This window comes from Ailuropoda melanoleuca, chromosome 4 (genome assembly GCF_002007445.2).
Source record: "Ailuropoda melanoleuca isolate Jingjing chromosome 4, ASM200744v2, whole genome shotgun sequence".
Classification (NCBI taxonomy): Eukaryota; Metazoa; Chordata; class Mammalia; order Carnivora; family Ursidae; genus Ailuropoda; species Ailuropoda melanoleuca.
Genome location: NC_048221.1, coordinates 80,411,897 through 80,426,147, shown reverse-complemented (window position 1 = coordinate 80,426,147; position 14,251 = coordinate 80,411,897). Strand labels below are relative to the sequence as shown.

Here is a 14,251-nt window from a genome sequence, read left to right as displayed (position 1 = left end):
GAGCTTTACATCGGAAGCCGGGGATATACTGTATGGTGACTAACATAATATAATAAAAAAATCATTAAAAAAAAAGGTTCCCAGCATTATGACTGAAATTGTACTAAGTCTATAGGCCAACTTGGGGACTTTCAAGAAAACAAATAAATATTCTCAGGCTAAAACTTAAAAAGAAAGAAGAAAAAAGAGAAAGAAAGAAAGAAAGAAAGAAAGAAAGAAAGAAAGAAAGAAAGAAAGAAAATGTCAAATTTTGGTTGTTACCTTAAGAAAAAAAAAGAAAGAAAAGAGAGTACCATAAGCCATGAGCCAGGACAAACAGGAAGACATAATCAGAGCTAAAAGGAAGGTAGAGCCAGCTTCCAAAGATAATCCTGAAGTGGCTTAGTGTCTAACATAATGTCTTACACAAAACTGATGCTCAATTTCTTGAATGAAACAATGAGTGAATGAATGAATGAATGGACCACAAATATAATCATTTATAAAGTGGAATATGAAAAAGAGGATTTATTACCCATCCCAAATAATAGTTAGATTTAATTAATTCATGAACAGACTATCACCAGCAATGTCTTTGGTGCAAGAGAAAAGTTCTAATCATAATGTATAATCTACTGAATTGTCAGTTCACCAGGAAATGGGATATTTGGACATTCATTCAAACTCAGTCTAGACTTCTACCATGAGCCAGGCCCTTGTTTCTACACCCAATATGTGCATGTCCTCTGTCTCCAGCCTAGTACCTTACTCAGGACCTGAAGAGTTTCCATGTAACCTCAGCAGGCTCCCAGCCTCCTCTGGCTTTTTCATTACTGTCAGCCTCATTCATACAGTAGGACTAGCACAATGATTACAAGCATGGTCTCTAGGGTAAGAATGCCTGAATAAGAACCTGCCTCCAAAATTTTTAGTCTTAGAATTTGGGAAAGTTACTTAAGCTCTCCTCCTTTATAAATGGGAATACTAACAATACCCACTCTTTCAGTTGTTGTGAGGATTCATTAAGAAACTCCAAGTTTAGCACCCTGCTTGACACACTAACTCAATTCTACATCAATTTTAGATTTTTTTTTAAAGATTTTATTTATTTATTTGACAGAGACAGACAGCCAGCGAGAGAGGGAACACAAGCAGGGGGAGTGGGAGAGGAAGAAGCAGGCTCCCAGTGGAGGAGCCCAATGTGGGACTCGATCCCGGCATTCCGGGATCACGCCCTGAGCTGAAGGCAGAAGCTTAACGACTGCGCCACCCAGGCGCCCCTCAATTCTACATCAATTTTTTATTTTGTCACAATCTTCCTTATGGATATAAGATCTTAAGATGGAAGGCACCAATAGGAAGAACATCAGACAGCAATTCAGAATTCCTAGATTGTACTTTCACGTCTTTTGCTAAATAGGTACTTTAGCATGAGTGTGTCATTTAATGTCTCTGAGTCTCAATTTTCTTATCTGTCAAATGAGAGGGATGGCTAGATGATCTGCATTTCTTTCTTCCTGCTTTATGATTCCATATCATATCTTATTCAAGTCTCTGTAGCATAATGCTCAATACTTTGTTCTACACATAAAATACAGACAGACAATTCCATAACCTCCTTCTGACACCTACTCCAATTATTTTAAGGCATGAGAGTTCACTTCTACCATCTTTGCCATATGGTAGAGTGTATAACAGAAAGGCAGGTGGAGCTAAATAGGACTCAGATGCCCTATCAAACACCCTGAAGGCAGATGTTATGGCCAAGAGTATGGGATCCATAGGCACATCTGCAGAGAGCATCAATAACTCAAGCTCCATATTTATCTCCTAGCAAAGCACCTCAGGGATAAATAGCAGAATTCTAAGCACAGAGGCACTTGAGAAATATCTGTTGCTGTGTTTTATCTATGTAGAATACTCATTTACTAATTCTAAAGGACTGAATTTGAAGAGACAAAAAAAATCTGTTTTTTGCTTCAAGTAAGGGATTATATATTTTTATTCCCTAGGGTCAAAACATAGTAGATTCTTAATTTATGTATGTTTGATGAATGGATCATCCTGGATCTTCTGGTTCTATATTCAGGAACCCAGGCTGTTGAAATCTTGTAAATTAATATTTATAATTCTTTTTAATGAAGCATGTGGTATATCATTATGAAAATGTCCCCCAAGGAATCACTTCTCCCTGAGCCTATGTTTCTTTTGTAGTGTGACATTGCTCTTTCTTCAGTAAAGACCTGAGTCTCTTTCTCCACTCCTTTGAATCTAAGCTGGCCTGGTGACTTGCTTTGATCTTTAGAATGTGACATAAGTAATACTGTGAAGTTCCAAAGCTTAGCTCTCAAGAATCCTTGTATCTTCCACCTGTGTTCTCGTAGGGCTCAGCCACCACGGAAAAAAGCTTGGCTTCAAATACTGTTGAGAGATCATGTGAATAAGGAGGTCTCAGTTTTCCAGCTATCCCTGCTGAGGTCCCAAACATGATGGTGAGATCATCTAGACTCTTTAGCTCCAGCAGACCCAGCAGATGAATGAAGCTCCATGAGGAAGTCTGGCCAAGAAGAGCGGAGGAACTGCCCCGCCAACCCACAGAACCATGAGAAATAGTACATATCTTCTTCAACTTACAATAGAGTTACTCCCAATAAAACTATCGTAAGTTGAAAGTATTGTAAATCAAAAATGCATTTAACACACCTAACCTACCAAACATCCTAGCTTAGCCTAACTTACCTAAAACACTCTCAGAACAATTACGTTAGCCTACAGTTGGACAAACTCATTTAACATGAAGCCTATTTTATAATAAAGTGTTGAATATTTCATGTAATTTATCTAATACTAGACTGAAAATGAAAAATGGAAGAGTTGTATGGGTACAGAAAGGTTGTAAGTATTGGTCATTTACCCTCATGATCCTGTTTACTGATGGGGAGCCATGGCTGGCTGCCACTGCCCAGCATCACAAGAATATCATACCACATATCATTAGCTCAGGAAAAAAATCAAAGTTCAAAATTCAAAGCACGGTTTCTACCAAATGCATATTGCTATCATACCATTGTAAAGTAAAAAAAAAAAAAAAAAAAAAAAAAAAAAAAAAAAAAACCTTAAGTCAAATCATTTATAAGGGGACCATCTGTAAATTGTCATTGTTTTAAAATACTGAGTTTTTGAGTGGTTTGTTACATAGCAATAGGTCACTGATGCAAAACTATTTCTTGACCAGAATCAGAATAGTCGCACAATAAGGAGTTTCATGAAAATAAATTATATCAGCAGTTCTGTCAAATGGGAAAAAAGAAAGAAGAGTGGGAAAAAATTTAAATACTATGTATGATAAACGATAAAATCCCAGATTTTGACTATAAACGATTATGCAGGAAATGTAATCAGGGATCAAATACCACATTAAATCTATTCGTTGGTGTGAGGCCCTGCAGAAAACAACTTCCAAACAGTAGATGTTTTAGAATTAATTAATTATTCATTGGTTGGCATTCATTGCATTAGTGATTATTTCTGCATAACAAATCACTCAAAAACTTAGCAGTTAAAAAAGAACAATTATTTATTATTCTTGCAGTTTCTATGGGCCGTGTATATGGGAGAAGCTTGGTTGGGCAGTTGTGACTCTGTCTCATGAGGTTCCAGTGGAGGTGTTGACCAAGGCTGCAGTCATCTACAGGCTTAACTGGGGCTGGAGAAGTCACTTCCAAGGTGTGTCACTCACATGGTTGGCAAGTTGGTTCCTTTCATTTGCGCCTCTTTTGTGGCTCCTCGTATGTCTTCATGTCATGGCAACTGTCTTCCACTAGAACCGAGGATCCAAGAAACCAAGGCAGAAGCTGAAATGTCTTTTATGGCGTAGCCTCAGAACTCACACATCACCATATTCTCTATGCATAAACAGAGCGGATCTGAGTTAATATAGGGGGAAATCATACAAGGGCAAGGATTATTGTGGGTTCTTTTGGAGACTATCTTCCATATCCCTATCATGAAAAATAAATTGAAAGCATATAGTAAAAAGACCTATGCAACAGGATTATTAAAAATAATCTTAGAAAGTGAAACCAAAGCCATAAAGAGGCAAGAAGAAAGCTGATTCCACCTGGGGCCTTCAGGTAATATATTTATTACAAGTCCACGATCCCTTAATAGAAACCCTTGAGGCTGGATATGTTTCAGAATACAGAATTTTTTGGATTTCAGGAAGGTAAGGAGATAAGGAGGCACACATACCACATATTACACATTACCCTCCAGAATAACTTAAAATCAACTACATTGTTATTGACGCAACAAAACGTATGCATTTTCAAACTAAGTGGGATAAAGACTTTCAATATAGACTCACATCAATTTAGGTCAGATTTCAATAATAATTTTTTTTAAAGTCTTGCTCTTTAGAGGTTTCTGGATTTCAGAATTGCTAGTAAAGGAGCCTGCAGAAGTTGTAAGCTCACAGGATCAGAAACTGTGGCAATGGATTCCCCCAGATTCTGTGCATCTGTTCCCATTTCCAAGCTTTGTTTCCTGACCAACACTGCGATACTGCTGATCAAATTTGTCTCACAAATTCAGATTCTCAAAGATGTCCCACTCATATTTGAGGTCTCCTAATAACTTATTTGTCTGCCTTCGAATTCTATTCAGGCACTAGTCTTTCAAACTTGCCCAGGTTATACCCAGCCTCAGTTTTCAGGTGTATAGCTACCATTTTAGCATTGACAGCTTGCAGTAAGTATTGCATAGCATAAGGAGTAGGATAGTTACCACACTTGAGCCACAGATTTAGCTGTTGCCTGACAATTAAGACAAAAAATCATGTAACATGTTAGAGAGAAACCATTATTTTCCTTATAAACCTTATTTTCAAATTTGGATGGAAATTTAGTAAAGCACACTATTTAAAAGGACATACTTCTAACTTGAGAGTGAAGGCATCTAAAACAAGACATAACACCCCCAGAATTCACAAAGTAAAAGTTTTAGTTTGCCTAAAATATAAATATGAAACTTTTTAAGCAGTGTTAAAAGACAAGTGACAAACTAATTGGAAATTTTGCAACATATAAAGCCGAGGAAAGATTAATGAGAACTCCTACAAATTAATAACAAAAAAACAAAAAGGCAAACTAATACGAAATTCACAGAAAATGTATCTAAATGTCTAATAAATATATGAAAACTAGGAATGAGGAAAATATTATTTTTAAAGGTGAGACACCATTTTTTACCCATCCAATGGGCAAAAATTTTAAAGTTTGATAATATCAAGTTTTTACAAAGGTATAGGGAGTAGCACTCTCATACACTATCACTGGAAGTGTAAATGATACATTTACAGAGGGTAATTTGGCAATATCTGTCTAAGAACTAAACGCAAATACACTTTAGTGATTAATTCCACTTCTAGGATTCTGTTGTCACACATGAACAAAGAAACAAGCAGGATTTTTAACTATAGCATTGGTCGACCTAGTGAAAATGCAAGCAACCTATCTGTTAAAAGGAGATGTTTAAAAACAAACAAATAAAAGCTAAGATATAGTCCAGGAGTTTGCAATCAATGGACTCTGAGCTGAATGTGGCCTCAGCCTGTTTTTGTACTGCCTGCAAGCCAAGAATGGTTTTCACAATTTTAGAAGATTGAAGAGGACAAAGAAGAGAAAGAGAAGTAAGAGAAGACAATGCAACTGAGACCTTAGAAGATTCAGAAAGGCTTAATTTTTTTTATCTGGCCCTTTGCAGGAAAAGTTTATATAACCAAATTATAGAACACTTAACAAACCATGAAGTTAATGAGAAAATAAGGATGGAATGGTTGGAGTCAAACAATGAAATTAATTTTTCCTATTCCTATCATCCGTAGGCCTCTGTGCCAACATACAATAGTGAAGATACAAAGTTCCCAATGCCCCTTTGAAACTTCATGAGGCATTTAAAAATTGAGCACATTTAGGCTTAAATGCTCCAATCAAAATACATAGGGTGATGGAGTGGATAAAAAAACATGGCCCATCTAAATGCTGCCTACGAGAGACACAATTCAGTCCTAAAAACATATACAGACTGAAAGTAAAGGGATGGAAAAACATTTACCTGCAAATGAAAATGGGAAAAAAGTAGCAATACTTTTATCAAATAAAATAGACTTTAAAACAAGGACTGTAACAAGGGACAAAGTAGGGCATTACATAATGATAAAGGGATCAATCCAACAAAAGGATATAACAATTGCAAATATCTATGCACACAACATTGGAATACCTAAATACATAAAGCAAATATTAACATACATACAGGTGGTAATACAATAATAGTAGGGGACTTTAATGACTCACTTACATCAATGGATAGATCATCCAGACAGAAAATCAATAAGGAAACAGTGTTTTTGAATTACACATGAGACCAGGTAAACATAAAAGATATATACAAAACATTCCATTCAAAAACAACGGAATACACATTCTTTTCAAGTGCACATGGAATATTCTCCAGAATAGATCACATGTTAGGCCACAAAAGAAGTCTCAATAAATTAAAGAAGACAAATCATACTATGCATCTTTTCCAACCACAATGTGAAACTAAAAATCAATCATAAGAAGGAAACAAGCAAACAAAAAACACATGGAGGTTAAACAACACTATACTGAACAACCAATGAGTCAACAAAGAAATAAAAAAAATAAATATATGGAGATAAATGAAAATGAAAACACAACAGTCCAAAATTTTTGGAATGTAGCAAAACCAGTTCTAAGAAGGATATATAGTGATACAGGCCCATGTAAAGAAAAAAAGAAAAAGCTCAAATAATCTAAACTTACATTTAAGGGAACTAGAAAAAGAAAAACAAACAAAGCCCAACGTGAGTAGAAGGAAGGAAATATCAGAGCAGAAATAAATGAGATAGAGACAAAAAACTCAATAAAACAAAGAGCTAGTTCTTCGAAAAAAAATAAACAAAATTAATAAATCCTTAACCAGACTCATCAAGAAAAAATAGAAAGGAGCCAAATAAATAAAATCAGAAACAAAAAATAAGTAACAACTGACACCACAGAAATACAAAGGATTATAAGAGAATATTATGAAAAATTATATGCAACAAATTAGACACCTAGAAGAAATGGATAAATTCCTAGAAACATACAATCTTCCAAAACTGAATCAGGAAGAAATAGAAAATCTGAACTGACCAATTACTAGTACAAAATTGGCTTGGTAATCAAAAAACTACCAAAAAATCAAAGTGCAGGACCAGATGGCCTCACAGGTAAATTCTACCAAACATTTAAAGAAGAGTTAATACCTATTTTTCTCAAACTGTTTCAAAAAAAATAGAAGAGGAAGGAAAGCTTCCAAATACATTCTATGAGGCCAGCATTACCCTCATACCAAAACCAGACAAAGACACAATAAGAAAGAAAGAAAGAAAGAAAGAAAGAAAGAAAGAAAGAAAGAAAGAAAGAAAAAGGAAGGAAGGAAGGAAGGAAGGAAGGAAGGAAGGAAGGAAGGAAGGAAGGAAGGAAACTACAGGCCAATAACTCTGATGAACATATATGCAAAAATCCTCAACAAAATATTAGGAAACCACATTCAGCAATACATCAAAACAATCATTCACCCAAACGGATGGGATTTATTCTGGGGATATACAGATGTTTCAATATTTGCAAATCAATAAATGTGATATACTACATCAACAAAGCATAGAATAAAAATCATATGATCACCTCACCAGATGCAGAAAACCATTTGACACAATTTAACATCCATTCATAAAAACTCTTAACAAATTTGGTTTAGAGGGAACATACTTCATAAAATAAAGGCCATATATGAAAAACCCACAGCTAACATCATACTCAATGGTGAAAAACTAAGAGCTTTTCCTCTAAGATCAGAAACAAGACAGGAATGTCCACTCCTACCACTTTTATTCAACATAGTATTGGAAGTCCTAGCCACAGCAATCGACAAGAAAAAGAATAAGAGGTATCCATATTGGTAAGGAAGAAGTTAAACTGTCACTATTTGCAGATTACATAATAATTTATATAGAAAACTCAAAAGACTACACCTAAAAACTATTGGAAATAATAAATGAATTCAGTAAAGTTGCAGAATACAAATTGATACCCAGAAATCAGTAGTGTTTCTATACCTAATAATGAAGTAGCAGAAAGAGAAGTTAAGAAAATCCCATTTACTATAGTACACAAAAAATAAGATACCTAGGAATAAGCTTATCCAAGTAGGTGAAAGACCTGTACTCTGAAAACTGTAACACTGATGAAAGAAACTGAAAACTACAAAAACAAATGGAAAGAGTCCATGCTCATGGGTTAGAAAAGAGAGTTTCTTCAACAAATGATGCTGGGAAAACCAGCTACATTTCCAAAGAATGAAACTGGACTACTCTCTCACGCCATACACAAAAATAAAATAGATTAAAGACCTAAATGTGAGGCCTGAAACCATAAGAATCCTAGAAGAGAGCACAAGGGGTAACTTCTCTGACATTGGCTGTAGCAACATTTTTCTAGGTATGTCTTCTGAGGCAAGGGAAACAAAAGCAAAAATAAACTATTGGGACCACATTGAAATAGAAAGCTTTTACATCAACAAAACTAAAAGGGCAACTTACTGAATGGGAGAAGATATTTGCAAATGACATAACTGATAAAGGGTTAATATACAAAATATTTAAAGAACTTATACAAATCAACACCAAATAATAATAATAATAATAATAATAATAATAATAATCCACATTTAAAAAATAGGCAGAGGACCTGAATAGATATTTTCCCAAAGAAGACATACAGATGAGCAATAGACATATGAAAAGATGCTCAACATCACTACTTACCAAGGAAATGCAAATCAAAAACACAATGAGATATCACCTTAAACCAGTCAGAATGGCTAGAGTAAAAAAGACAAGAAATAACAAGTGTTGGCAAGAAATTGGAGAAAAAAGAACCCTTGTGCACTGTTGGGGGGAAGGTAAACTGGTACAGCCATTATGGAAAACAGTATGGAGTTTCCTCAAAAAATTAAAAACAGAAACATCATATGATCCAATAATTCCACCACTGGGTATTTACCCAAAGAAAATTAAAACACCAACTCAGAAAGATATATGCACCCCCATGTTCACTGCAGCATTATTTACAATAGCCAAGATATGGGAGCAACCGGGTGTCCATCCATAAATAAATGTACAAAAGATATGGTACACACACTCACACACACACACTCACACAGAGGAATATTATACAGCCATAAAAAGGATGAAGTGTGGTTTGTTTTCTTTGTTTGTTTGTTTGTTTTTTTGGTTTTGTTTTGTTTTGCCATTTGCAACAACATGGATGGAACTACAGGCTAAGCGAAATAAGTCCATCAGAGAAAGATAAATACAGTATGATTTCACTCATATGTGGAAGTTAAGAAACAAAACAAATGAACAAAGAAAAAACTGAGGCAAACTAAAAAACAGACTCTTAACTATAGAGGATAAACTAAGAGTTACCAGGGAGGAGGTAGATGGAAGGAAGGATAGGTGAAATAGGTGAAAGGGATTAAGAGTATACTTACATCGATGAGCACTGAGTAATATATAGAAATGTTGAATCACCATATTGTATACCTGAAACTAATCTAGCACTATATGTTAACTATAATGGAATTAAAAGTTTTAAAATTTTTTAACAAAAAATAAATCAATAAAACAGCTAACTACATTGATCACTATTACCAGCAAGTGGTTATCTATTTCTCTCAACTAACCAATGTTGCTATTACAAAATCATAGCTTCACAGGATTGAGAGAGGCCAAAAACTCAACCAAGACTTCATCTGATGCATGGATCCTTTCCACAGCTTCCCTAACAAGTAGCTGTAGAGCACGTGCAGTAATGAGGACCATTCAACAGAGAGCTACAGTTAGTGTGGGAGAGGTGCATAGAAATACATACACCAAGTAGAATCAGAAACTAGTCATTTTTTTTCACATTTTAGTTTTTTCTTTAATGTTTTTTTATTATATTATGTTAGTCACCATACAGTACATCCCCGGTTTCCGATGTAAAGCTCGATGATTCATTAGTTGGCGTATAACACCCAGTGCACCATGCAATACATGCCCTCCTTACTACCCATCACCGGTCTATCCCATTCCCCCACCCCCCTCCCCTCTGAGGCCCTCAGTTTGTTTCTCATAGCACATTTTAGTTTATTGAATGACAAATAAGATAGGAGGCTCTAAACACCTGAAGTGGAAAATAGAGGCTACTGAAGGAAGTTTTGTCAAAAGGTGCTGAACAACCTGGTTCTGAAACCAGAGGATTTATCCAAACGTTGGATGATCAAGATGTGGAGATCAGGAGCCAGCAGATGCAACGTGAATGTTTTAGCATCTGTTAGAGGGAACTATTACATAAGATCCTTTTACTTCAGAGAGTATTAGTTATCATTTTAGATTGAACTCAATGGTTGGTTTAGAAAGTGAGGAAAGAGATCAATCCCTGGCTGCGGAATGAAAAACTACGAGCTCCCATAGAAAAGAAACACCTCCGAAACCAAGACTTGCTTTGGTGTTTTGCAGGAGGAAGATCATTGTACTCGGAGGTGATTCTACTGTCTCTTTCCTCTCAGAAGGATGCCTCTGTGACCTAGGGCAAGTTGCATAACCTCTCAGCCTCTGTTGCTTTACCCAGAAAGTAGGAAAGTAACCTTGCCTGGCCAAAAGTAGTCTGAGCCAGATCACTTCATTAGGATCTGACTAGCAAAGACCTGTGATCCTGGATTGAATCAAAAAATTATTAAGTTTTTTGCTTTTTTGCCACAAGACAGGATCCATTTATATTCTTTTTCTTGTTCTACTTTACAAATGCTTTACAAGTTCCATGACACTGTAAGCAAGGCAGCAGACGTGAGTTAGCCTGACTATCCATGTCTTCTTCATTCAAGCAGTTGTATATCCTTTTGTTGCTGTTGTTGTTGTTAAAGATTTTATTTACTTATTTGACAGAGAGAGAGAGACAGCCAGCAAGGGAGGGAACACAAGTAGGGGGAGTGGGAGAGGAAGGAGCAGGCTCCCAGCGGAGCGGGGAGCCCAATGTGGGGCTCGATCCCAGGACCCTGGGATCACACCCTGAGCCAAAGGCAGACGCCTAACAACTGAGCCACCCAGGCGCCCCAGCCGTTGTGTATTCTAATAATAACCACTCTGACCAAGAGTAGAAGATTAAGTGAAGTGAGTGGTAGTGGGAAAACCCTAAGTTGTGTGCTTTCTATACCACAAGAAAACCAGGGATGACATTTTCTTATTCATGAATAGCACCTTGCCTGTAAACAGTGCTTTACAACTGACAAAGTCCAAGCAAAGCCAACAGTTCTATGTCTACTTTCAGATGTGGAAACCAGAGATAGCCCTAGAACCCAGATCTCCTGACACTGAGGAGAGTTCTCTGTCCATTATTTTCACCTTCAGATCTCAATTTTGGGTGATCCTGGGAATAAGAATATAAAAACTTTCAGGGGGTAAAAAACTCAAAAACTGTCCTAGCTCTTTTTGTACTGAAAAGAACATAAACTTGGAGAAAGACAGACCTGGTATTGAATCCTGGCTTCCCAAATCTCAGTCACCTTAAATACTTTTAATTCTCTGAGTCTCCATTTTATCTGTAAAATGAGGAGTATAATACCTCCCTCATGTGGTAGTTAGGAGAATTAAATAAAAGGATATGTGTAAAGTGTAGATACATAGTAGACTCTCAGTCAATGCTAAATCCCTTAACAATTTCAGCATTTAAGAAATTATTTTGAGCTTAAATCCTTCCTACTACAATTTACATTTTATTTCTTTTGACACTGCGGGGAAAAATGTACAAATACTTATATATACATTATGTGTGTGTGTGTGAGTGTGTGTAGATATATAAAATTATCAGTGACCCAGTGTACTATAAATTTTAGACTATGAAAGCAGGAAAATCTAGTATAAATCCTGCCTCAAGTTATTGATCTTGATCATTAGCTTTCTGTAGACAGTATGGTATTCCATAATTCTCACAGAAAAGCATCTCTCAAGCACCACAATTATAGAAACCTCATCGTATCGCAGCAAATGTCCCACCTGATTATCATTAAGTACACAAGGAAAAAATCCCATTTCTACAACTGAAAAAGAGATTACACTCTGAATAACCAAGTGACAAAGAGAAGTGACCAGAATCACTTAGGTAAGTGGGAAACAATGTATTTTTTATTTGTTTTTATATTTGCAGCAGGATAAAATGGTAGAAAGATTCTAACACAGGCAAAATGCTACCATTTGCATTATGTATTGCATTGCTTTAACTCTGAAACAGAGGGAATTGATTCATCTGCCCAGATTTCCCATGATAGTGGCAGTTTTTTAAAAAAGGAAGGAAAAAACAACTGGACCTGACTCTCACAAAATATTTTTCTTAAAAGCCTCACAAAAGGTCCGAAGGATTTTCAAAGACCAGGTCTGACTTCTTAAAAGCAAAATGATTTTGCAAAGGCCAAATCTGATTTTGTTAAAATGACCGCAACCAAACAAAAACTCCACCAGTCTTTCAGGAGTTAAAACTGCAGCATAGCAACATACTAAGCAAATGGCAAAGCTATGGTAAATCTACTTACATTGGGAAAATAATGATAGTTCATATTTGAGGGAGTTCAGAGTCAAGCTTTATCCCCGGAGACTCATTAAGCACATAGTGTACTAACCACAGTGTACCCTACAGGGATAAATTCAGAACTCTTGGCATATGAGATGTTAGAGCTGGAGCAACTCTGAACTTCTTTTATAAAGGCATGAAAAACATGAGAAGCATGTCTCTGAACCTGAGCCAACTCATAAGACTGCCATGCCCTCCTGTTTTGGCAAGAAATTGAAAAACGCTTAACCTTCAAGTGGTTACCTGTCCTCATCATGTTATTCCTTTTTTTTTTTTTAAGATTTTATTTATTTATTTGACAGAGAGGGAGACAGCCAGTGAGAGAGGGAACACAAGCAGGGGGAGTGGGAAAGGAAGAAGCAGGCTCCCAGCAGAGCAGGGAGCCCGATGCTGGGCTCGATTCCAGGACCCTGGGAACAGGCCCTGAGCCGAAGGCAAACGCTTAACGACTGAGCCACCCAGCCACCCCTGTCCTCATCATGTTATTCTAACCTGCAATATTCTCAAGTTAGAAAATTAAAGCTTAAACTTGAGAAAATGGGATTAATCACTATGGGTGAAGAAGACCCTATGTCTAAATCCAGGGTCACGTTGCTAATTATTTTTCATTAATTTTATTTCTCTTTCCTCACCCAGCAATAGACTTCAATGGGTACTATTTGCCAAACAATTGATTGTATTATTGTGTTTTGAAAGGAAATGCTGTGTTTAAGGAACAGAAGATGTAAGACAACAATGTTTGCCGGAAAACACAATGAAAAGAAATAGGTAAGAGAGTAATGCAAAGAAACTGGAAAACTAAGATAGAGTGATGAAATCATATAGGGATGAAATCCATAAAGCAGGATCAGAACATGCACATTAGGAAAAAGTATAAAATAGGAGAGGAAAGGGGAAAGCAAAAAGTATACCTAAGAAAAAAATGAAGAGAAAAGGAAACACAGAAGGCTTATGTACAACAGGGTTAGAGAAAGAGGAGGAGCACTGACGAGGCTAGAGGAACATACGTGTGACTATCTCAAGGAGCCCGTGGATATTGGAGTAAAGTGATTTTGGAAAATATTTGCCTCTGAGATTTTTACATTTGTATTATTTGGTCCTGTATTAATTGCAGAGGATAAGGCATTGCTAACTGTTTGTATAGGCTTGTGATGGGTATTAAGGAGGGCACGTATTGCATGGTGCGCTGGGTGTTATAGGCAAGTAACGAATCATGGAACTTTACATCAAAAACTGGGGATGTATTGTATGGTGACTAACATAATAAAGAAAGAAAGAAAAAGAAAGAAAGAAAGAAAGAAAGATCAGATCTTTTAAACTTTCAACATGTCATTGTGCCTTAGAACTTTTTTCCCAATGAGTATATAAGAAAATAGACATAACCCATATAGATTCTATGATCGAAAAATACGGTAAGTATTAAGGTGTCTTGTGAGAGCGAATGTGCATGAAGGGATACAGAAACATCTAAGATCTCCCTTACAGAAATATAAGGAATTTCAAATAGAGCACAGTCTGAATGTCATGGAATCTTG

At 36.2% G+C, this 14,251-nt stretch overlaps 1 long non-coding RNA gene across 1 annotated transcript in view; it reads right to left on the bottom strand.

Annotated features, from left to right (window-relative positions):
• Window positions 1–3,102: 3,102 nt before the first annotated feature.
• The window catches only part of LOC105242250, a 91,672-nt gene continuing 80,523 nt past the window's right edge, over window positions 3,103–14,251 (bottom strand). The window contains exon 4 of the long non-coding RNA XR_002141380.2: window positions 3,103–3,884. This is a non-coding gene — a long non-coding RNA (uncharacterized LOC105242250). The remainder of the gene's footprint in view (window positions 3,885–14,251) is intronic.